Source organism: Macrobrachium nipponense, chromosome 12 (genome assembly GCF_015104395.2).
Source record: "Macrobrachium nipponense isolate FS-2020 chromosome 12, ASM1510439v2, whole genome shotgun sequence".
Taxonomy (NCBI): domain Eukaryota; kingdom Metazoa; phylum Arthropoda; class Malacostraca; order Decapoda; family Palaemonidae; genus Macrobrachium; species Macrobrachium nipponense.
In genome coordinates, this window is record NC_087205.1 from 86,963,461 (window position 1) to 86,989,490 (window position 26,030).

General features: G+C 38.4%; 1 protein-coding gene across 5 annotated transcripts in view; it reads left to right on the forward strand.

Moving 5' to 3' along the window:
• LOC135224638 (optomotor-blind protein-like) overlaps positions 1-26,030 on the forward strand; it is a 227,938-nt gene that overhangs the window by 169,541 nt on the left and 32,367 nt on the right. The gene's annotated exons all lie outside the window — the stretch shown is intronic.

Below are 26,030 nucleotides of genomic sequence, written 5' to 3' on the forward strand. Positions count from 1 at the left end.
CTTATGAGATATCATTGAAATTTATTTATTTATTTTTATTTTTATTTTTAATAACCGACATTTATTAAAAAATAGTTTACGGCAGATTCTAGGGGTTTTCAACACTGCTTGAACTAATGTTTAATCCTCTTATCAGCTTGAATTGCAGTATTAAAATTATAATATATAGTTCGTTTTGAGAAAAGCATAGCAGAAATTACTGTTTTGCTTGTAGGAGAGTAGTTTAAAATTGACAAAATTTCGTTTATGCATTAGCAGAAAGGCAGCATTACGGACTAGATCATTTCTTTGAAAAAATAGTGTAGATACCAGACATTGGTTAATCACTTTATTCATTACACTCACACATACACACATATGTATAGATATATATATATTTGTGTGTGTGTGGTAATGTTGGTATGAAGGACGTAAAAGATGAAATTGTTATCGTCTCCTTAATATTAGTAAAAGGGTAAAACAAGGCATTAGGCGAGTGGACCTAAGCATTATCCCTAACGGTCACTTGAAGACATGACCAACCAGATAAGATGTCGCCGATTAAATCGCAGCTAGAATTTCCAAGTCTCTATCACAGTACTCTCTTCTCAAAATCTCCTGCAATTTATGTCTTCCTATTTATATTGTTGTGTGTCATCTGTCGTTGCTTGCTTACCACAAAAAAAAAAAAAAAAAAAAAAAAAAAAAAAAAAAAGTGTTTTTTACGTCTTAACTTGAGCGTGTCTGTCTGTCTTTATTTTTCTCCTTCGGTTTTGCTTTATTTATCTGTGACTTTAATTCGGTCGAAGGCTCACACCCGACATTACGTTATTTTCGGCATCACGTTTTCGGGTCCAGTGTGTCATTTGTTCGCATCGCCCCCGGGTTTTGGTTATCATTTTGTCAATAACATGGTAATTTACGCTCTCCTGTATCTAATGGTTGGAGGAGTCGCGTATTAGTGCCGTTTTTATTTGCAGTTCTCGACTCTGTGGCTGCTTGAGGGGGGCTGAGGGCATGTCATTGGCGGTGGGGGGTGGGGGGGAGGGGGATGTTCTGCCAACGTCACTCTCCCACTTCTTAGCTGAGGACGTGTTTAGAAGAAAATTTTCCCTTATCTTTTTTTATATTTTTGCTCTTCAGATTTTCAAGATGTGTACACCGAGTGTATATTATATTATATTAATATTATATATATATATATATATATATATATATATATATATATATATACATATACATATAAGTAGATCTCATTGCATTGCGATGCCTCACTTGTGCGAACGTCTGGATTCGTATTCCGTGCGAGAACGAAACGACCTATAGGCAGGTCCAGGTAACCTGACATACTATACTGTTGTCTGCAGTAGTTTTTCGCAGCCGCGGCCGAAAACGATCATTATTACGTCAATAATATCTTGACAGTATTGCTAGGTAACTGTAACACCATTTTGAGGTACAACTCTCTCGAGAAGAAGGTAAGCCGCGTACTCCCTTGACATGTGTGTGTAGATAGTAACCCGTTTCCCCGAATAGAGATTGGTTTTGAATAAATGAAAACGGTTTAGGTTACTCTTTCATTCATCCTCTAACCACTGAATCAGAAATTTAAAAAAAAGACACGTATACATATATATGTATGTATGTATATACATACATATACATATTTATATATAAATCAGTATGCAGGACTGGTACACCGAAGGGCGTAATGCAGTTCATGTTGCATGACGGCAGCGTAACACCTCATCGCCTGTCCCTTATTTTTTCGTGCACGATTTGCATATGACCTAATGACTCCAGTAACTCCAATGAATCGACAATACCTTTCTCACGGATGCAGTGCCATATTTAGCGGAGGTGGCAATGACGATGTTGAGTATTTCCTGTGATGTTACGTGCCGGTTATGTAGCATATATTTCGAAAATGCCTTTGCTCTTAGAAAGAGGAATACGTAAGCCCTTTCGCAGGGTAGAATGTGGATATATAGATTAGAATCAAGGACCTTGGTTAGAACTGTTATTTATATACAATGGAAAGATACAAAAGAAGGAAACATTATCTATCACACACCATTCATGTTGTGATGTAATAATTACACGGAAAGTCTTTTATCGTATGTCTTCGAATAAATGTATATATGTAGCCTATATATATATATATATATATATGTGTGTGTGTGTGTGTGTGTGTGTGTGTGTGTGTGTGCGCGTGCGCGCGTAGAGAGAGAGAGAGAGAGAGAGAGAGACTCACAGTTTGAATGTTTTTGTTTTTGACCTAACATCATTCCCGTTGAATTTAAAACGAATTTTCTGACATTCTAACAAAAACAAAATCTTCAGTAGGTAGGACCACTGGATAGGAAAAAAAAAAAAAAAAAAAAAAAAAAAAAAAAAAAAAAAGAGGGTGGGGGGGGGGGGGTGTGGACAGGCACAGAATGGACACGCGAAACCTGATAACGGGAGCCATGATAGAGTCGTTAAGGTAGTTAGCAGCTGCGTAGTTAAGTTGTTAGTGTTAGTTGTCTCGTTGGTGTTAGTCACTGGATATCATCAGATTGGGGAAGGGAACACGTGTCCCACTTATCGCGTTGTATAGGGTTCCTACCCCATCCATCCCCTCTCACCCCCCCCTCCTTCCCCTCCCGAGTGGCGCGATGCAGGCCAACTATCGGACTTATTAATCCTTTGGCAAAGATGGTCAGTGTCGTAGGCTTCTTAATGAATCTGTCGCTATCCATTTATCTACACGGATGGTCCACTTCCATTGTAAACACCGTGCAGTTTGTAGTACAGGGTATCCATAAAGTCTTAGTACTATTACAAGTGTTTATCGCCCAGAATGGTGCTGGGACTTTATGGACACCCTGTACATCCTAAATTATTTAGGTATCAGTGGTCTTCATTGACACCGTCCCAAACCACAAGTGAAACCATAATAATATATAATTAGTTCTTTCTTTTTAGGAAGAGGTAGAAGGTAACCCGTGCACTTAAGAGGTTCATGATCAGCATAAAATTGTCGACGTGCTTTCATGTTAAATTAGCGTTTCCTTACTCTTTTGAACTTGCAGGAAACAAGGTGATAGGTACAGCTTTTGCGTTTTTAACGGGAGGTTTTTCATCATTTCTATGACGTTGGACGAGTACCTACCTATACATCAAAATAAGATCTATTTCCGAAAAAAAAAGCTGTAGTCAAATTTCTGTTGCCTACTTTTTTTTGCGCTATTTTAGTTATGTAAACCAACTTTATTACTCAATTTCCTCCTTATATATTCTTGTTGTCCTCATCACTCTTCCTTGAGAATTTATATACTGCTCTCTCTCTCTCTCTCTCTCTCTCTCTCTCTCTCTCTCTCTCTCTCTCAGCGAGATAAGGTTTATCGGAGTCTCCATCTGAGTGACAAGTGACAACGCAATTACTGACTAGTGTAGCAACTCTTCTCTCTATTTCTCATTCTGCTGATCTCCCTTTTCTCCTCTTCTCTCACTGCCATTCCTTGCTGGGTACGTAACACTTCCTAATAAATCTGTTGAGTTTCTTATCCTGGTTGATTTTGTGCCTGTTTAAGCTCTCTCTCTCTCTCTCTCTCTCTTTACAATTCTTTTCGATGATTGGTTTCGTCTTTACGTAATTATGTCTCTCTCTCTCTCTCTCTCTCTCTCTCTCTCTCTCTCTCTCTCTCTCTCTCTCTCTCTCAAAGAAAGCTAGACAAAATCATTAGAACACTGTGAATGCACAGTAAAACTTGCTCCTATACAGATAAGTAAACGCACGATGTCTCCTCGGATGGACTAACAAGTCTTTGAGACATCCTAATCCTTGTAACTCTCGCTCTCTCTCTCTCTCGCTCTTCAGTTGTTGTTAAACACTAAACATATACTGATTCGATCCCTGTGTCATTTGTTTTTTTTTTTTATGTTTTTCGTGCGATAAACAATGTGAGCGTGTATGCATTCTATTAAGCCTTCAGTTTAAAGCGTGGTATGTCCGGTCTGGCCAGCGTTAATGACTATTATTGGCGGGATTGGTACACTCTTCCCCTTGCTACTGCAAGCACTATATATTTTGTGCTTCGGGAAATGTACAGATTAGGATCGACAGTTTTTTTTTTTTATATATATTTTTTTTAATTTGAACAGGTGGATTTCGGTAACGTAGGAGCAGCTCCATTTTGATATCTGGAACATTATGGCGTCGATGCGACGCCAGGTTTCGCAAACAAGAGTATGTAAGCTCTGTTCGTTTAAATTTTTGACAGAAGATGGTAGTCCTACGACCACTTCGCCCCCGGGTATGCCATATTGGGAGAGTTGTTGAGTTTTTGGATTATTAATAATCAGCGTCAGTAAGAAAAGACATATTCAAGTTTGAATGTTACTTCTAGGAAGGCTAGTTCATTAAGCATCCTCATGTGGGGGGGCGGGGCGAATCGTTAATAATGACACAACCATGGTAAATACAGTTCCACAGACGGTTATGGTGTTACCGAGTAGAAAAAAAAACTTGTCTTACGGGCTGCTTTATGAGCAAGAGCCCGTGCTGGCATAAGGCCAGCTTAGTCTCAAACAACAACAACAACAACAACTGCTGTTATTGTGGTCTTAAAGTAAAGATTGGAATAACCTAAAAAAAAATCATTATCCTTCTCCTTTCAACTGAATCTACTTAAACATGCTTTTGAACAACCCACGTAACGTAGTTAAATCTCGTCGTCGTGGAAAATGAAGGACGTAATTGTAATTCTTGCGGTTCACGCAATGTTGTGACGCTGCGTCCGTAGCTATTAGTGTTCCCATGTTGCTGTTACGCTGTCAAAAATAGTTTGTTCAATTTTTTACTTCCTAACAGGAATGCGGGTGCTTGTTATTATAATACACACAACCTACGTTTCTCAGTAGATTTGTATGCGTGTATGTGTATGTGTGTATATATATATATATATATATATATATATATATATATATATATAATATCCATCATACGTATATATATATATATATATATATATATATATATATTCATCATTTACGTATACAAATGGTAATGTTATGTATAGATATATATGTTTTTCATGTAATGGACATTGTTTGTACAACGCAGATGTGACGGTGACATTGCGTGTTAGGAACAGCGCTAGAAAAGGGGGATTAAGAGAACTTCGGTGCCGACACTTGTAATTATAGGAAAAGGGAGAAACCTCTGTCGTATGGAGGTGATGATGAGTACAGTGAAGATAATGATAACGATAAGTGCAGTGGGTATCAGTCAGGGAATCTCTCTCTCTCTCTGGTTGGTCCTTCATTGGAGTTATATTATGTATTCTCAGCTCACGAATATAATGACAGACGATATGATGTAGGTTTCGTTTTGGTCTAATTTATAGTATTTTGCTGCGAAGCATTGCAGAATTAGATTCAGAGGGAATATGAGTGAAAAATTCTATTGTTAATGCACATTAGTGAATTAGACTCAGAGGGAAGATGAATGAAAAATTCGATTGTTAATACACATTACCGTATTAGATTCAGATTGAAGATGAAATATTCGATTTTCTATAGATAGGTCAGTGTCTTGAGACGGGCTGGTCATGTGGAAAGAATGGAGGTTAGTGGGTTGTTGAAAAAGAGTGCAATGGTTCTGAAGTGTTCAGGAATGAGGAGGAATTGAAGACCTAGAAAGTTCTGAACAGATGAGGTAAAAGATGTCCCGGGAAAAATAAACTCTAGGAAGCTCGAGTTTTTTTTTTTTTTTTTTTTTTTTTTTTAGAAGCTCGAGGGTGCTTGTCATGATGGTATACAGGTGAATTGTGCATTGTATGGGTTCAGTGCGCTTCTGATGAACTTGTTTTTCTAGTGTATGACGCAGTCAGTGCTTCAGTGGCTCTTTACGCTGTCTTTTCTCTCTCTCTTTCTCTCTCGCTCTCTCTCTCTGGAGCCATCCCCTACTGAGGGAAACGGCTTATTAATACTCCCTTACATTATTATATTATATATATATATATATATATATATATATATATATATATATATATATATATAACTCACAATAACGTGATCAGGAAATTTGTAAGTAATGAAAGTCCACACTTATATAAGCTGTGTATTAAAAAAACATTATAAGATGGGAGCTTTCATCTACTTGCACGGAAAGACCTCATCAGCCTTACTGATTTTTCCTTTAAATTAATTATTATAGATAATATAATATATATATATATATATAGAATATATATATATTATATGCGTATATGTCCCTGGTGTGTATCTGTTCGTGCGCACAGCTATGCAAAATTAAATGTTTGTCGGTATAATTATGATTAGACGCATCGAAAGTTAAATCTGAATATTTTTTGAGTGAACGAGTGACTTTGGCATCAGTTCTCGTAGCCACAGCATGTGCGATATTTATGATTTCGTCAGGTATGTTTGCCATCAGCCTTTAAAAGCAGTGATGCTGCCCATTAAAACGACAGCATAGGTTTATATAGTTTGTTTTTAGGCAGCCTTGCGTCGCAACAACTGCCATCGACGTCGAACGCTAAAAGTCAATCTCTCTCTCTCTCTCTCTCTCTCTCTCTCTCTCTCTCTCTCTCTCTCTTCTCCACAGCCTGTAACGTTTGCAGAATGACAGCACGTGTTGCCCTTTCGTTATTGTGTCAATTACGTATCATAATGTAACTTTGAAGAAGTGTAATAAACAGAGACGTCAATTTGTTTGTGATTAGTTCCGACCTGGATCAAGCTCTGAGGAACATTCATATTTAGGGTAATATACCCCGTGTAATATATTCCACGAAATAGTAAGCCCCTACCTAGTCTCAAGAAACTTTTAAAGGGTTGTCAAACTCAGCCCAATGACCCAATCCGTCAAGTTTGGAGGTGATGTGAATCCTTTTGGACCAAAGGTGGGAATTCGAATTTTCACGAAACTTCATAAAAGAGATTCACGAAACTTCATGAAAAGAGATTCACGGAACTTCATAAAAGAGACCATTTGCTGTTGAGGAGGAAGGGACCATCATCCATCAGGATTTATCTGTGATCGAAATCGTCATCTGAGCAATAGCAGTCTTTGTGGAATTTTTAGAGGAAGCTGTAAATGTCGTTCATTTTTCTCATACTTTTATGTTGGTTCGAAAAGACGTTGAAATTAAAATGTCTGAAAAGAGCACGTGAGTGTCTTTTCAAGTTTTCCAGTTATGGCTGTTTGAACAGCGTCTTCATATTTATATTTCGTCTTTTGCCTTCTGGTGTTTGGCGTTTGATAATAATTTTAGATTTATTTCAAGCAGCGGCCATTTTCAGATCCGTTTTAGGTACAGAACTTCCACTTCCCTCACTGCTTCTTAACTGCTGCTTCTTCTTCGGCCCGCATGGGCGCCACTTGCAAATGTTAGGCGTAATTTTTGGCGACTAACAACTTTAACCTGACCAATACCGCGTCAATTACTTTTACTGCAGTTCTCGGAAGGTCGTTAATTTTAAGTGGCTTGTAAACACTTAAGTGACTTCGTTGAGAACCTCGCGAAGCGTGGGTGTGGATTGGTGGTTCGGTCGTTGGATGAGACGGGTGGTGGTGGATGCGGGTGGTCGTTCGTTTTGTCGGCACTCGGTTAAGAGAGGAGAGAGAGAGAGGGAGGGAGCTCCTTTTAAGGAATTCGGATTGAGTACTTATGTTTTCCTGGGGCGTTCCCATCTAGTCGCCATTCAGTAGTTCGTGGACACGCAAACCGTAACATGGATCAAGTACCATTGTTTGTTTGTTACTGACACCTCCGACCGCCCGTGTTGTGGGTTTTAGATGAAAAGAGTCACGCACAAAGGGAATCACTTGACCGCCATCTACTAGTTTTTATTTCTGCTAAGTTTTCATAAGACAAATATTGATTTTAATCTGTTGCAACTGTAACCCATAAAATGCTGATTCTTGGTTTATGTCAAAAGTGGGTTTTTTTTTCTACTATTTCCATCCCTCGAGGTTCTTTGTTTATAATTTTTTGCTATTAAGTGATGATACCTATTAATTTTCCCGGATCTTTCCTAGATAAGTGACCCCCCAGCAAAGTTCGGGGGTTATATTCTGGGACTGATATTTCTTTGGGGTCATTATCTTTACGTTATTTACAGTCTTTTGTTTATGTTTTTACGGCCATCCCCTACGGGCTTGTACGAAACACGCCGCAAAGAGGTGGGTACATATACCGGTCAATATCCAGGATAGATTTTTTTTTCTTTTTTTTATGGATTTTGTTTTGGGTGCTATTTAATCGCAGCTATGGAATTCTGTTCGATTTTGCCAGCGCCGGACCCTCTTCCCGTAATTTTTTCTTTTGCGTTATTAGAAAAATACTACATATTTACATAAGATGTTACAAAATATTATAAAAATGTATACCTACAATATTTACGAATTACCGTAATTGGATGATTAAAGATGGTGTCTGTTAGGGCTTCAAATGTTTGTCTTAGTAGTCTTACTGTCATCCTCTTGAAATTTGAAGCCATAAGGCAACCCCAACTAAGAAAAGGTTATTTTCCGTACTTGCAAACTTTGGCATAAAACCATTCCATAACCAACGAAGTAGTAGTTCTCGTTAGTGTTTCGTATCCTGCCTTCTACAGAGGGTCATTCATGGCTGCATAAGGACCCCTTCTTTTCGCTGCGTATTCAGAGCAGTGTTCAGCATTTTCCCATCGACTGGAGAATGTTGCGTATATTTCCCCCCTGCTAGTTTATCCTAATTGTGAACGGTGGTAAATGTAGGGTAAAGTGCTCCCCAGCCGAACCACATGTGCGCCACCCAGCCTAATAGAAAAGTAATGGCACAAAGGCTGTTGGGTGTCCGAGAGACTCTGTCCCGCTTGTTTGTCTTTATTTAAAGCACCTTTATCGACAATTGGAGTGTTTATTATCTATGCCTTTTCTTTTATCCGAACGTCAGTTATCTCTGTTACGCCCCTTATATCTTTAACCCTTTTTAAATGCTTCTGTATCTATCCGTGTATTGTATTTCATATTATGGTGGTTATTTAGAATATATCGTACATGGGTTTTTTGTAAACAAAGACTTATTAAATAAATAAAGCAAGCATATATTGGAAGTATATAATATTCCTCCTCTGTCACTAAGTGCTCCAGCGGTGATGGTAATCGATATTTTGCACTTGAAGCAGAGTAGAAAACACACAAATAATCAAAATGGAATTTGTTATAAGTCTTTCTGAAAGCTGAAGTCCAAATTCGTCATCATATGCAAGCCAAATTTTCCAGAGTCGAATGATATAATTCAATAAACAAGACATATACGTGTATATATATATGTGTGTGTGTGTGTGTGCGCGCGCGCGCGTGTATTGAGACTGTAATACATGCCACGATAAATAATCAAAATGGAATTTGTTATAAGTCTTTCTGAAAGTTGAGGTCCAAATTCATCATCATGGGCAAGCCAAGTTGTTTTTCCATAGTTAAATGATATAATTCAATAAACCAGATATATACGCATATATTATATAAATATATATATATATATATATATATATATATATATAATGCGTATATGCGGGGTACCCGCGTGCGGTGTGTTGAAACTATTCACAGCTTGAAGAGTAGACTATACATAATACATGCCACGATAAAAATCACGATATTAACAGTTGTGAAAGACAAAATTATTAAGTACCGTGTGCGGAATACGAAAATGGCCTCATGGCTTTTAACATTTTATTGCAGCATATATCTCGCCGCATTCCGAGCGACTGGGAAAGATAAATTACCAGTCTCCGCTCCCACCACGTAACACTGTAGGGATTTGCTTTGAACTTTGTTGGAGAGAGAGAGAGAGAGAGAGAGAGAGAGAGAGAGAGAGAGAGAGAGAGAGAGAGGGGGGGGGGGTGAAAGAAAAATGGGAATTTACGTATTTTGCTCATCTTTCCACGCCGTGACAAATGCGGTCATTAGGACCAGCGCTGGGAATCGCTGGAACATAAAGAGCTGGGTATTAGTGGAGAGAAGAAGGGTCTCTCTCTCTCTCTCTCTCTCTCTCTCTCTCTCTCTCTCTCTCTCTCTCTCTCCGTCGATGTTCTTGCTTAATTAACTTTCATGTCCTTACCTAGCAGTAGGAGGCATTGAGCCGTGAGTTATTCATTAATGACACACGGAGACGGAGAAAGATTGAGAGGGCGTTCCGTAGAGGAATATCAGTTCCCCAGTGTTCCGTTCTAGCACGTGGTCTTTATTTGTCAGTGGTCTAAAAAGGTAATATATATGTATACAAATATGATCATATATGTAAAGTACTTTTAAGCCTGTAAGTTGACTGATAGCGTTGATGTCACAATGAATCTTGACTAAAATTCAATGTGTATTTCCTTTTCCCAAGTATTAAAGTAACAAGTAGCTAAACAAAATCTCCTTTTTTAAACATTGCAGTCATTGTTATACTACAGCAGAAAATACCGCCTGTGTCATTCCATTTCACTTCACTACAAGCAAACTTCCATCCTCTGCGTTCATCCATTTGGAGCCCTTGGAGGGAGGCAGCGTCTATCCATCCATCCATCCATCCATCCATTCATTCATCCTCACGCACGGAAACAAACACTGGGCCGAGCTCCACCAAGCAAACCCCGTCCGCGTAACAAGTTTATCGCCCGATCAATTTTAATCAATTACCAACAATCACCATCCGTCGTCGGTGTTTGCCAGTCCAGAAATTGATGATGAATCCCCAAATTCGGACCATTTGAGCCGTTCCAGGCGGGAGCTGTTGGAGCACGTCACAAAATTCCAGTTCGTGATTCCGGTTTGCGCATACGACTGGAAGCGACCCTCCCTGGATTTTGGAGGGCGTGATGGGTTTGGGAGGGGAGGGGGGGGGGGGGCCGAATAGATGAAGATACAGATGGGGTTTTTTTATAGTCTTCATTTTTTGTAACGCATTCATATGATGATTTATCGACTTTCAACCTAAGCAACTTTGGATCATCATGTATTTATATTGCGATCATATATTGTTCTTTAAACTTTGAGCTACCGAAAGATAGTGCACATTATACTATATATTTGGCATGTTTCAGGGATTAACTAGAGTATTGTTTAAAGGCGCTAAGTATCCAGCTTTCATATCAATAATATATTGTTCATAATTGGATACGCATGAAACGAGCCCAAGGCTGGTAATAAATCTGAGCTTTTTCCATTTATTTAATTTTTTGTTTATCCATATCATCCCTATCAATATATTATATTATATATATATATATATATATATATATATATATAATATATATATATATATATATATATATATAGATGACGATATAGGGAAACAAATTAAATTTAAATTAAATGGAATAAAGCTGAGATTTTATAGCCAGCTTTGGGCTCGTTTCATGCATATTCAATGTAGTATATGTGCATATCAGATATTTATATATATATATATAATATATATATATATTATATATATATATATATATATATATTAGGATAATTGGGGGTGCGCTCATCTGTTTTCTTTCCAAAAAATCACCGAATGGTGGATCCGTCACAACAAAGAAATTACCGAGGACATCTTGGCCGTCCTTTGTATAGTTCCACACAGCTCATAACACCCCATTAAGTGAATAATAATGACTATAAAATTATCCCCCATTATTCCCCATTTCCTTCACTAATTTACGGACACCGGATGTGCGAAGAATAAAAAAAAAAAAAAAGATGTATATAGGAAGGAATAAGGAATACGAACGAGAGGGAAAGAGGGTCGGGGGGAGAGGGGGAATGAAAATGTCCGTACGAACTGGAGAGTAGTAAAATAGGACAAAGCAAGAGAGTGATAGGGATGAAGCAAATTGAGTGGAACTCGGAACGACATGTAGGCCCAAAATGCCGAATTATTCGCTGGGTTGCGCTTCTCACCGAAAGAGGGAGAGGAAAGGGGGAGAGAAGAGTAGACTGAGAGAGAGAGAGGAGAGGGCGTCTTTATTTCATGTTGTGGTGTATTCAGTTGTCTATGTACCCATTCGTCAGCTAAAAAATTCCCTTTCGGTTAACATATATGCACATATACTAATTATATTAATTCCGAGGTAGAGCGAATTGCATATTAGAGGACATTTGTAGCTTAATGCATATATAGATATATATATAATATATATATATATATATATATATATATATATATAATTTGAAATTACTTCATAGCACATAAGTTGGCTTACGTCACAGTATCCTAATAAATTTCAGTATTTCATTACGTTTTTCTATGTAATAAAGTATCTGAGAGAGAGAGAGAGAGAGAGAGAGAGAGAGATCATCATAGAGAGAAGAGGAGAGAGAGAGAGAGAGAAATCATCGAGATGATCACATTACCAATGGTTATTACTGCGTATAATTCTCTGTATTGTCCCCGTGGGTCCCTGTAAGTTTTAAAAGCACGTAACCCTGACCTATAGACTGTGTGTTTAGGCTTATTTTGAATTATCCCTCTTTCAATATACCCCTTTGGTTTACCCAAACACTGCAAAATTATAGTTAAGTTTATTGGAAATACCACGGTAGAATATTAAAATGGCGCATACAAGTATGTCTAAGTGATTTTATATCAGTGTTCATTGCTGTATTTTTGTGGACACAGTTTGTATCAAATGGGTTTATGTAGTGCCTAAATAGTTTCTATGGGTTTTATATCCGGTATCAGGCGTTAATAGATGAATATATTCAGTATCAGGATGTTATAGCTGAAGATGTAACTATGCTTTATAAAGAAACCTTATTATTATAATTATACTTAAGTGAGGAAGACGCTTAGGAATATATATGTATATATTTTGCTTTGCAGTAGAATTTTGATAGTACCTCATCTTAATAACTCTGTTTTAAAGTTAATCGAAACCCGGGAGAGGAACAAATACTATTACACCATACTCTATCACTGTTAATCATAATAACTTAGCACTACTCACATGCAAAGCCGGATGTATTACTTATAAATAGTTCCAGTCGAGTGTTTATCGTTTTTACTGCCGTCAATTTAAGAAATTTACAATTCAAATACGACTGTGGCTCAGCTTTTTATCAATTTCGTTAAACATACTACATAAAAGACTTCTTTGGTAATGGTATTATTAATTGATATATTCTTTGCTCATCTTTCTCATACACGAGTGAATTACTCTTCTTTAGAAATATAATAATTCAAGTAAGTATCTATTTTCGGGTCGCCGGATGAGAATGAGTGAACGGTTCTCAGGGAAAATTGATAGAAATGACATAAAACTGAATATATCTTGATCCATCTCCCTGATACAAACGAAAAGAGTTGGCTGTCAGGTAATGTATATTATTCGTAACTATCTTACCAATATGAAAAAAAGGGGGGGTGGAGGTATTGCCCGCCTCCTACACACACACACACACACAGTGTTGCTGTAATCCACATAAACTGACGATATTTTACGACCGGCGGCTTTTAAAAATATACGCGGTGCACAGCCATAAAGTATGCCTTGATGAGCCCCTGTCGATCGAGATATCTGTTAACGGCATCTGCGAAAAAATAGTTAATGAGCAGATGTCGCACCTGCAGCAGAGATCCCCTCTCCCTGTATATATATGTGGGTGTATATATATAGTATATATATATATATATATATATATATATATATATATATATATATATATATATATATAATGTACACGAGCATATTAACCATTTATGCTGTTGTGAAGCCATTGTCACGTCAACAGATCATATCGGTTACGGGTCACCCTACTGCTGGCCAGTAGCTGTTATTTTGATAAAGCACTTATGGCGTCTATGATAATAACGTTTAAAATAATTTTCGGAAAATATAACCGAAGGACATTCGTCATGGTCGTCAGTTTCATTTAACGATGAATAATAATAAATAATAATAAATAATAATAATAATAATAATAATAATAATAATAATAATAATAATAATAATAATAATAATAATCTCATGATCTGGGAAAAACAAGAGAAAATACAGCCATATAGAAAATTACAGTATGAAATAAATAAGGATAATAATAATGATAATAATAATAATAATAATAATAATAATAATAATAATAATAATAATAATAATTGACGCTATTTAAGCTCAGGGCCATACGGAAAGGCAGAATCAGTGAAGACAAAACATTATAAAGGTAATACTAGAGACAGCTAAAATAATTATAGTTTTGACATTCCAGCAGGGTGGACTTTGTAATAACGATGAATTTTTTTAAGTTAGTGTGTAGTTATATAACGATATTGTTATTTTTCATCATTGCCAACGAGCACTTATTTTCATAGAAATTTAAAACGTGTACCTCGTGTAAGTGAATTTTAAAGGAAATTTTGGGATTTAATAGACTGCTTTCTTCAGAATTGCTCTCTGTTCCTTGTATAGTTTGTATTCAGCGATTGATGGCTTGATTGCTTGATTTATTTACAATTCAGCTGGGAGTGCATTCTCCTTAGGTAATTATGCCTGTCTTTAACAAACTAATCATTTTTATTTTTATGCCAAGGTAACGGAAGGTGAGCAAATCCTCTTTGGATTTTGCAGATTTTGTACATTTAGTATGATAAACTATTTTATACTATTCTATGCATCTTTTACTATGGGTACCTACTACATATCCGTAACGTTGTCATAAGCCAAGTAATTTACGGTCGTGTTGTTAGTTGAAAGCAATGTCTACATCAGCGTTTAAGTACAGTACATGACATTAATATATATATACTATATATATATATATATATATATTATATATATATATATATATATATATAGATATAGTATATATATATAATAGATATATATATACGCATTAAGCGTAGCGTACACACACACATACACACCAGCAAATTGCTTCTCCCAATAGTCGCTGGCTTAGAAAAATTAGATAACAGTTACTTCACTGTGCGTCGTGAAATTGCTGAATCAAGGAGAAAAACTTACACAATATTCTCAACTCATTCTTACACAAAAGATATACGTACGCCGTACATTTCTGGTTTCCAACGACTTTTTCCTCTTAAAGGAATAAAGAGAGAAAGTTTAATTTCTTCAACGTGAGTTCACCGTTCTGCGAAGTCCTTTAAACCCAAACAAACTTACGGCGGTTTAATTGTTATTGCCTCGCTCTCCTCTATCCTTTCCGTTCAGAGAGAGAGAGAGAGAGAGAGAGAGAGACTAACCCTAACGCCCCCAGCCCCCCTAAACAATACTGCTGCCTCTGCTTATCGTGAGTCATTAGCAGAATCCACAGTCGATTGACGGTCGTTAGGTCATAGATAAGGCGAGATAAGGTGATGGGTGGCGTCATAGATAAAGGGGAGGGGGGCGGAAGGGACAAACGGAGGGAGGGCGGGAGAGGCGTCCGCCGCTGTATTGGGCGCGATCAAGCGGAAGTTTGCATGGAGCCGTAATTGACGTTCGGTGGTTTGGGGCAATCTATGGGTCGGCCTTTTCATCTTTATTTGCTTCTTTCTGTCCATTGTTTTTTTTTTTTTAATTTCATTTTTTACAGTGGGTTTATTTTGTCACTTATAGCCATTTTTAATTGTAAAGCTTTTGTCGCTTGGAATTACAAAAAGTGATTAGAAAATGTCACGGAATTAGAAAAAGTGTCAGAAAATGTCGCGGAATTACAATAAGTGATCAGAAAACGTCACGGAATCACAAAAAATGATCAGAAAACGTCACGAAATTACTAAAATCGATCAGAAAAGGTCACGTAATTTAAAAAAGTGATCAGAAAATGTCACGACATTACAAAAAATGATCAGAAAATGTCACGGAATTACAATAAATGATCAGAAAATTTTACGGAATTACAAAAAGTGATCAGAAAATGTCAAGAAATTACAAGAAGTGATCAGAAAATTTCCCGGAATCACAAAAAGTGACAAGAAAATGTCACTGATTCACAAAAAGTGATCAGAAATTGTCACATGTCTACCAGAAAGAAGAAAAAAAAGGACAGCTTAAGTATTGAATCTCTTTGGAGCCATTAGACCACCCCGGTGACATGTAAGAAGTTGAGCAGGGTGGCCTGGTTACACTCTCCCTCATAGCCATTAAGAAAGGTCAATTAACTGCTGCGCGGAGGGCAGGTGATACGGAAGCGGCAAGCCGCCGACACTATCGTACCGGATGGCAGGGAGGTCGCCTGATAAGGACCGTCGACACCGCTAATGACCTTGTTTACCTCTGACCCTTTGCCTTGTTAGTACACTGACACACGCCACACACGCTGAGGATGACGGTAGTTGACGAAAGGGATAATAAGGGCCGATGATAGGGGAGAGGAGTGGGTAATCATTCGGTTCAAGCTCGAGGAGTGGTTGTGGGTTATGATTATCTCATTAGCTGCTCTTCGATTGTAGCCTGCTGATCTCGGCGTCAACCAGAACCCCTTGGGAACTTCAAATATACTATATTATATACATATGTGTATATATATGAGCACACAAGCACACACACACTACTATATATATATATATATATATAATATATATATATATGTGTGTGTGTGTGTGTGTGTGTGTGTGTGTTGTGTGTGTGTGTGTATAGTGTAAGTTTTGATTTATGCATTTTCCTCAGTTCATTTTTGTTTATTGAGACTTACAGATGTTTGCATTTCCGTAAATTTTGGATACAACACAGTGAGAGAGAGAGAGAGAGAGAGAGAGAGAGAGAGAGAGAATAAAGAAGGCCTTTAATGTAAGAAGGCCACCGTCACAGAGTTGATCTTAGAAGGCAGCGAACTTGTCAGTGGATGGGTCTTAGGTCATCAGTCTAAAGGCTAGTCCCATCACTCTTATCGGCGCTCTCCATCTCGCCTCTTTATCTTCCTTTCTGGCGTCTCCTCTTCCTTGAGATATCCTCCTGCCTCCTCCTCCTCCTCCTCCTGGTCCTTCCTCCTCTTCAGTCCTCTTCCTTTTCCTCCCCTTTGGCTTTTATCGCGGCCTTATTTGGTCGTTGATTTACCCCCAGCGTTGGGATGGTGGCTTCCAATCTCTCTCTCTCTCTCTCTCTCTCGTCTCTCTCTCTCTCTCTCTTCTCCTCTCTCTCTATATATATATATTTAAATATATATATTATATATATATATATATATATAGAGAGAGAGAGAGAGAGAGAGAGAGAGAGAGAGAGAGAGAGACGCGAATAGTAAACGCCCACATTTTTGTATTATAGATTATGAATCATACATTCACGCATACAGTAGCTGACCTCTTCTTGAGTAATTGGGTACCACTGTAGCCGGATAGATCTGCTGCTCATATAGCCAAGTTTATTGTATGTGCGATATTTGGATGAGAAATATATCAGAACACATTGTCGTGTAATTTCAGTTTTAAAAATGTCAGTCCCGTACGGGGGACAACTTAGATTCATTCAGCACTGCGGCTTTCATAACTCTTTAGATTTCGTTTGGGGGGAGGGGGTGCCTGAGAGGGCGCTTTAAACTGTTATCATCATCTCCTCCAGTGCTCCTCTCGGTATTTATTTGTCTCCGAGTTATTGCCCATTACATTTCAAGCCGGACTAGAGTTTCCCACAGCAACACCATTTGCACGGGAGAGCCCTTCTTCATTCCCTGGCCCTCACCCGTTCCGGCCGCAAGAACAAACAGACGTTTTATTATCCCTTAAGTTCTGGTCTTTCCATCCCTCCCCCCCCCCCCCCCCCTCCCACACCTCCTCCTCCACCCTTTCCCCTTCTTCTTCCTCCTATTGGTTTAAGGGAAGTTTGGCCCTCGCACTCTTATCCCAAGGATCTAATCTTGGTGTCTTTTATATAACCTCCTATCTCACCCCTTGATTGAGGTGAGGTCAAGATATATGTGTTGATAAAAGATAAGTCCAAATGAAGTGCTGGTGGTCGGAGGCACTTTGCTGAAGGCATTAGCGGACAGACGGGCTGAGAGAGAGAGAGAGAGAGAGAGAGAGAGAGAGAGAGAGAGAGAGAGAGAGAGCGCTACGAAACAAATAATTACATGAAAATATTTCTGCCTGTCAATTTTTATCTGGAGCTTCGTACTAATTATTAATAAAAGGGCATTCCTTGTAGTCTTACTCACGACATGTACCCTATACACACACACACACTCATGTATGTGTTCACGTGTATGTATACGTGAATATACTATATATTAGATGGTGACTTTCGGTATTCCAACTTTTAACACTAATTATTTGAGAAATTGAAATATGAAAAACTACTGATATTTGGAGGGAAAGGGTTGTTTTGGAAATTCCGTTCTGGCATACCGCAGAGCCCTCTTTCTTCTGTTTTCCACACAACTCCCCTCCTCCCCCCTTCCACCACCCAATCTCTTCTTGCCCTCCTCTCTTCCCTTTCATCCAGCTAGACTGCTGCTTCCCGACTTCCGAAAGTCCGTCCAGAGTTCATTTTCTTGTATCAACTTCTGGAATCACAGATAACGAGAAAGTTATGGTCGCAAGCCTCCGGCGTGTGATTGCTGGGAGGTTTACCCTTATGGTGGAGTGCAATAAGGGTCATAAACAACCCTTATCTGACAGCTAGGATGCGCCTTCTTCCAAGGTCATTACATTGGAAGTGGAGGGGAAGGAAGGAGGGGGAGGTATCAAGGGAATCAACTGAGACCGCTCAACACAAAATGGAAAACAGAAAAAAAAGAAAAAAAAAAAAAAGAAAAAAAAAATCAAGTTGGTCATCGGTAGTGCTCTTTAAGGTTGATTCTGCCGTTAAAGCTACGTAGAACGGACACCCTTAAGGTTGTTCGCGGTAGTAATTATCTTGATGCATAGCTACTGTGAATTTCCGGTTAAGTATGGCAAGTCGGTCGGATCAAAGATAAATTTTAGACCTTTCGGTTCCAACAGATAAGTAATGAAGTGGTTACTGAAGCATGGTGTTTGGAGGGGATTTAGTTTTCCTCTCTCTCTCTCTCTCTCTCTCTCTCTCTCTCTCTCTCTCTCTCTCTCTCTCTCTCCAACGGGGTTCAATCTCTCGCTGACGTTTCTTTAGACGATTTTATGTTTTTACTGTAAAGCCAGGTTCTCTCCCCCCCCCCCCCCGCCAAGGTATATTTATCTTCTTCAATTATTATACCTTGAGAGATATTAGGGCACTAAGAAGTTTTATAAGGATCACAATTAATTATTTAAAAACGAGAGTCTGTTCGGTAAGTAGACTATACAGATGTTTCACAAATCTAGCAGAGCTGTGCTTGAGTTCATTTTAACAATATAAATCTTAATTTACGAACCAAATCAATGATTTTGATGGTAACTGAAATTTCAGTATAGTTCAACTTTTATCAGAGCTGAGAAGGTTAATGAAGCTGAGTCTCTCTCTCTCTCTCTCCTTATTGACCGGAGCGCACATTCCCAAACCGAATGCAGGAAACAGCTGTAAGATGGAGCATTTCAGATATCGTGACAAGATCGGGGAGGGCTGGAGGTAATTAATTCTTGGTAAGAATGGCTACAGTCGAGACCTTATGCGGTGGAGCTTCAAAATCATTCAAATGAAATAAACCAGCCGTTTACCCTAATTTCCTTCGGCCCATGTCCCCCCAAACTCATCAAAACCCTACCCCCTTTTCATAAAAAAAGAAAAACTGAAAAACTTTTCATTGTCAGTCTCCACCCTTCTCATTCCTCTTTCTCATATTCTCCTGTCCCTTGTTTCTCTCTCTCTCTCTCTCTCTCTCTCTCTCTCTCTCTCTCTCTCTCTCTCTCCCCTCTTCATTTCCAATAGCAGTCACTGTGCATCGGCCGAGATGTCCCCTTGATTGACAAGAGTAGGGAACGAGGCTCCACCACGCCCTGCGGATCGTATCCTGTGTATGGTAGAATGGCACCATCATTTTGGTCTCTGTGAATCACACCACCTCCCGCCCCGACCCCTAACACTGTCCCATGGACGCCCTTATCCTGAGCAAAAATGGCTTTTGTTAACGGAGTTTGAATAGATAGGGATTGAATGATTAGAAGGGTTTATCTGTTTTACTTTAATATGTATTTGGTGAAATGTTTATGTCCGAATTTCCCGAAAATAGGATCGCTATGAAATGTCTACTCTTTGAATGATACGTGGAGATGAACTCGCTTCTTGCACGCAGGACCTGCTTGCACGGATCATTTCGACGTAACTCTCTCTCTCTCTCTCTCTCTCTCTCTCTCTCTCTCTCTCTCTCTCTCTCTCTCTCTCTCTCTCTCTCACAGCCATCTTCCTTCCTTAGGAAGGTTATAATTCCGAAATGTCATCACCATTTAGTTGTATGTGAAGTGGTTATTGGTAATGTATACATTTTATACTGGTGTATAACTACTACTTCGTGTGTTATAGACAGAAAACGATGTTGGAAAGTTAAAGTTCGCGACGATCTTATACGAGCATGTATTGGCTCTCTCAGATTGCAACGATGAAAAATGATCCATTACAGTGAATTAGCAAGTATGATGCAAAATTAGAATGGCCATAGCAATTTTATTGATATTGTCTTTCATTTGGAAATTTGTTAGATCTCCGTATGGAAAAATTTAATGTACGAGAGATACTTACATTTTCCGTCTTTATATTGAATGATTCATGTATTATTATTATTATTATTATTATTATTATTATTATTATTATTATTATTATATTACCGCTTATCGTACTTTTTTTCTCTCTCGGGCTGTTAAATATTTGTACAGCTTTCAAAAATTTCCCTTTCTTCAATCGCTCTCTGATGGTAATTTTTTTTAAATTATTTATCTCTATATTCATGGTCTCGATTTTTGTTCAAGGGATTATTCGCTTTTATATTCCCATTTAACGTTTCATTTTTATTTAATTTTTCTCCTAACCTTCCCCTCACTCCTATGATATTCGGAACCTCCCCTTGCTTCCTCCGACTTCCCCTCGTACTTTACCTGCGTCCTCTCTCTCTCTCTCTCTCTCTCTCTCTCTCTCTCTCTCTCTCTCTCTCTCTCTCTCTCTCTAAAGACCCCAGAGATTATGACGGTGGTGGAGATTCGTCCTTTTCCCTCTTATTTATTATTTATTTTCTTCCCATCCTTGTGTTTTAAAGGGTTGGTCTCCGTAAGAGGGTAATTCATCCCTGGAAATTTATACAACATTTTTATCTCTCTCTCTCTCTCTCTCTCTCTCTCTCTCTCTCTCTTTTATGTGCTGAGAAATGAAAAGGGTAAGGGCGAGAGATAGCAACTTTGGGGTCTCATTCTGCGACCCCGGTATGACACAGATTACACATTATTAGAAAAAGCTATCTCTTTTCTCTTGCGAGCTATTTCTATTTTTATTTTATATTTCGTGTTTTCTTATCTGATTTCTACTTGGTGATTGTTAGAGCTGGTATGGAAATTTCTCATTAGGTTTTTTTTTTTGCATATGGCTTAGACTTCCATGCATATATATATTAATATATTATATATAATATATTATTTATATAGATAAATATATATATATATTATATATATATATATATATATATATAATATTTAGTAAATTGCATTTACCAGTGATGATAATCTCTCTCTCTCTCTCTCTCTCTCTCTCTCTCTCTCATGGATAATTTCCCACCCCCTTTTTTTTTTCCACCTCAAATGTTGCGTTTGGTTTGATTATTGACACTGTCACGTTCTTTCGTTGATGTTTTTGTACCTTTCGCTCTCTTCAATTTATGAACTAAGTGGAGTGAAATAACTGATAAATATACTATAAGATATAATGATTTCAGACCCCACCCTCCACCTTTCATTTTCTTTCCCGTCTTCCCTCTGAAGCAACGGAGGAGGAGGAGGAGGAGGAGGACCGATTTTATGGATTGCGATGATGAGTTAATTCGATGTAAATGCTAGACGAATTGGGATGGCGACCTCTATGTAAACATGAACTGGTCTTAAGCCAAATAGCCTCGTCAGGCAAGGGTCGTCAGAAGCGGTTGTGCTGAACGCTTTTAACGGGTTCTCTCTCTCTCTCTCTCTCTCTCTCTCTCTCTCTCTCTCCATTATCGCGGGAAAATGGAGACCTGGAGATTATTGTATGATTTATGAATATTTTCGTTTAAATTGTCTCATGGACCTCTATACTCTTGTTAAATACAAGTATTCGAAATGTTTGTATTCGTGGTTGTATGTGTGTATTCGTGCGATATGATTACTACTCATGCAGAGCATATGAGCATAAGTAGTTATGTGTTTTTTTCGTATAGTCAGTAAGTTATCCCAGTTCGCACCGCACTACTTATATGACTGTAAGCTTTCATTAATAAAAAAAAAAGTATTGTTGATTTTACCTTTGTAGTGGTTCTGATTGTCTAACAAGCTAGTTGAGCCATTATCAACAAACGTTGATACCGCCTTGACATTGACATTTGTTATTAATTGATAAATGACGCTAATAGATGTTAGATATATATATATATATAATATATATAAAGATATAATATATATATATATATACATATTATATATACATATATATATCTATATAATATATATATATATATATATATATATATATATAATGCTTTTATGAAGGTTGTTAGACTGGAAAAAGAGAGACACAAAAAAAGTAAAGCAAATACCTAATACAATTCCATTAAAACCTATAGCATCCAAAAACCTTGCTTCTGTGTTGTGGCTGCACATCCCCCCCCCCCCCTCTCTCTTCCCTAGCCCCTGCCCCCCTCCCCACCATTTCCCCCCCCCCCCCCTCCAGCATCATAACGGACTAAATCCCCGAGCATATTCCCTGAAAATGTAATCCGCGAGAGAGGCATCGGCAGCCTTCCTCGAACCCTTATGATAATCTGATATGTATTTTCATTCGGCCAAAGTATAATATTTATGATTGATGGCCCATAATGCTCGATGAGAACGATACAACAGGATCAAGTGAGCGCCATGCCGTTAGGGGGAGGGGGACCAGGGGGAGGAGGAGGGTTACGTCCCCCGTCCCCCCTTTGCCAGTGGAGGATGGGCCATGCGAGGATAGATGTTTTTACAGGAAGATTTCTCTGCCAAATATGTTGTTCTTAGTATCTCTCTCTCTCTCTCTCTCTCTCTCTCTCTCTCTCCTCCCATACGCTCTTCTCCATCTGCCTCATCGTCTCCTCTCTCTCTCTCTTTTCTTCGGTCGTCTTTATTTAAGTGTAATTTTTACCACCCTCTCACCTGAATTTCGTAACATTTCACTCTCTCTCTCTCTTCGTCCTGTTCTCTCCCTATTCATCTCTTCTCTCTCGTCCATCTCTAACCTCAGTATCTTCTCCCCTTTTCATGTCTTGAGCTTCTCCCATATGGAAATCACAAATCTTCTTCCCAGATCGAATCTTTGAAGTTTTTTTTTTTTTTCTCCTTTCTGCCTTTTCTTCTTTCATACGCAAAAGAATCCCTTACTTTTATCGGGATTACGGTGAGATTGCTACGCTACGGCGGCTACATTTCTCTCTCTCTCTCTCTCTTCTCTCTCTCTCTCTCTCTCGTTCGTTACCTTTATTGATTAGTGATGAGTTATGCCTTAGCGAAAGGACGATAGGTAACTGATAGCTAAGCTCATAAAAAAAGATACGGGAAAATGTTTTGAAAAGAAAATATTCTCTTTTTTGAAGTTGTGTAAGTAGTCTCATTTTGTTTTTCTGTAATTCTGTATTGTAAGTGTTGTGATTTTTATGTCCTAATATTTGAGTATTTTTATTCTGAATGTGTTTGTATATTGTGATTCTGTTACATCATCTCACGCGCCAGGAAATATTAGGCACTCCTACGGGTTTCCTTGTTTTCTCTCTCTCTCTTTTTAGCGATTAATATTTCTCCAGTATGAGTTAGTTTCCCGATTTTTAGCAAAGGTGGTAAATTTTGATCTAACTTATTTTTATAAGGTTTGTCAATTTACTCTTTTACAAAACGCTTTCGAAATTTCTTTAGAGTAAGAACGATTTTATCATGTCTCACAAGCTTGCATGGCGTTTTTGGACAATGTTTTGCGACAGTAAGAAATATAGCAACATTATCTGTCGCTTACAAAATAATGAAGGGAGCTTCGCTAAAAAAAATTGAGAAAACTTCCTTGTGAATTTAGGCAAATGATTGACTCGGTATACTGAATTGTTTTAGTTTCCGAAGAAGGGGAAGACGTCAGGGTGAAGATATTCTCTCTCTCTCTCTTCTCTCTCTCTCTCTCTCTCTCTCTCTGATGTTCACGAGTGATATTATGAAAATTAAGATGCATATTTGTATAATTTTTTACTACTTTGTGTGTGTGTGTATGTTCGCTTGTTCGTACACTTTCCGCGTTTAGTTTAAAACAGATTTATTTTATCGCAAGGACGACCGTTGGTGTTAGTTTATTTGCGCACTTCATGCGATTACTTTGTTGCTTGTACGCATTCGTCTATATACAGCGATGTATTAATTTCACTCTTGGCATATGTGTCTGTCGTGATTGAGATGGAAGCATGTTGCGGGCAAACATTAATCTGGTTATGAAGAAAAACGAGTTGACCTCGTCGTCCGAATATCAACAGATAAGGAAGTGGGTTTGTTGTTTGTTACATAAGAATGCTTAAGGAAGAGAGAGAGAGAGAGAGAGAGGAGAGAGAGAGAGAGAATTCATCATTCTTTGCAGGTTTCGTATGATTCTTTTTTCTCTTTTATTATTTTCTTCTTTTTTTGCTGTAAAATTTCAGATTCTGCTGATTTTCTTTGAACTCGCAACGTAGAATTATGTCGGCTATGCATGTCTTTCATCTTTTAGGGAATCAAATTATTTCCCTTGGACTTATTTATTTTATTAGCTTTTTATCCTGTCAGAAAGCCTTGTCTTTATGGAAATAATATTCCTTCCGCGATCATTGCTTTGTCATTGGACTTTCGAGGCTGCATCGTTTGTTCATTTCGTTTTACCCCAGCGGGTAACGTCTTTCAATGAATCATCCGAATACAGAATATAACATTGACCTTTTTCAAGTCCTTTCATATCAGTCCACCCTGTTCTTCCTTTTGGAGACGCCTGTTTTTGATGCAAGCAGTACACTGCTACGTGGTCTCTCTTTTGCCGGCAACCTTTTCAGTTCATCCTCCTTTGTGTGTGTATGTGTGTGTGTGTGTGACGTCTGTCTTGTCTGTGAGGAGTTAGATAATGGATTTATGTATGGGGCCATTGGTTAGGTAAGGGGGGAGGGGAGGGGTTGTGATATCTGGCTAGGGGTTGGATGTGGATCGAAGAGAACGGCGTTAGATGGGCTGAAGCGGGGTTGGGGGTGCATGGGGCGGGGCGGGGGCGGTCCAGGAGAAGCTCAACAGCGAGGGGCAGAATTTGTCGGTTTTTCAGAGGGTCCCCGATTTGTGTGTGGGTGATCTACTGCTTGGGGTGGGCGATGGTGGGGAGGGGGATCCAAAGGGAGATTAGCGGTATTCAATATGTAAACATGTTGCTCAGATCGGATTTTGGAAGTTCTGTTGGGCCGAGGTTCTGCGAGAGAGTAAGGGGAGATGAAGAAGAAAAAAAAAAGAGGGGGGGTTGTTGGCGGAGAAGGAAGGGCTCTTGTCGGGGTTGAGGTTTCCGGTGGGTTTCAAGATGAATGGAGGCAAGAAGTTTGTTATCTCTTGCATTTATTTATTTATTTGTTTATTTATTTATTTGTTCATTCTGATATATTGGTATCACTGTGGCTATTGTTCTTATGGTTTTCGAACTGTCTTCAAGGTTATGAGGAATATATACACATGCAAGGCCCTAGGCTAAAAACGCTAAAACCCCGACAAAGATTATAATTTGTATTTGCTTGTTCATTTGCTCTTGTCTTTGGGTGTAACAAGGAAGTAATATGATCATCAGAGCGCTGACTCTCCAGCATTGATTCACTGGCGAATAACCGGCTACATGACGTTCTTATTATTATTAAATACTTACTTTTATCTTCAGATTCTGAGTCTTTTATCCTTAATCGTGACAACTTGGCTGTATTTCCTCCTCCTTCTCCTCCTCTCTTTCCTTCCTCCTCCTCCTCCTCC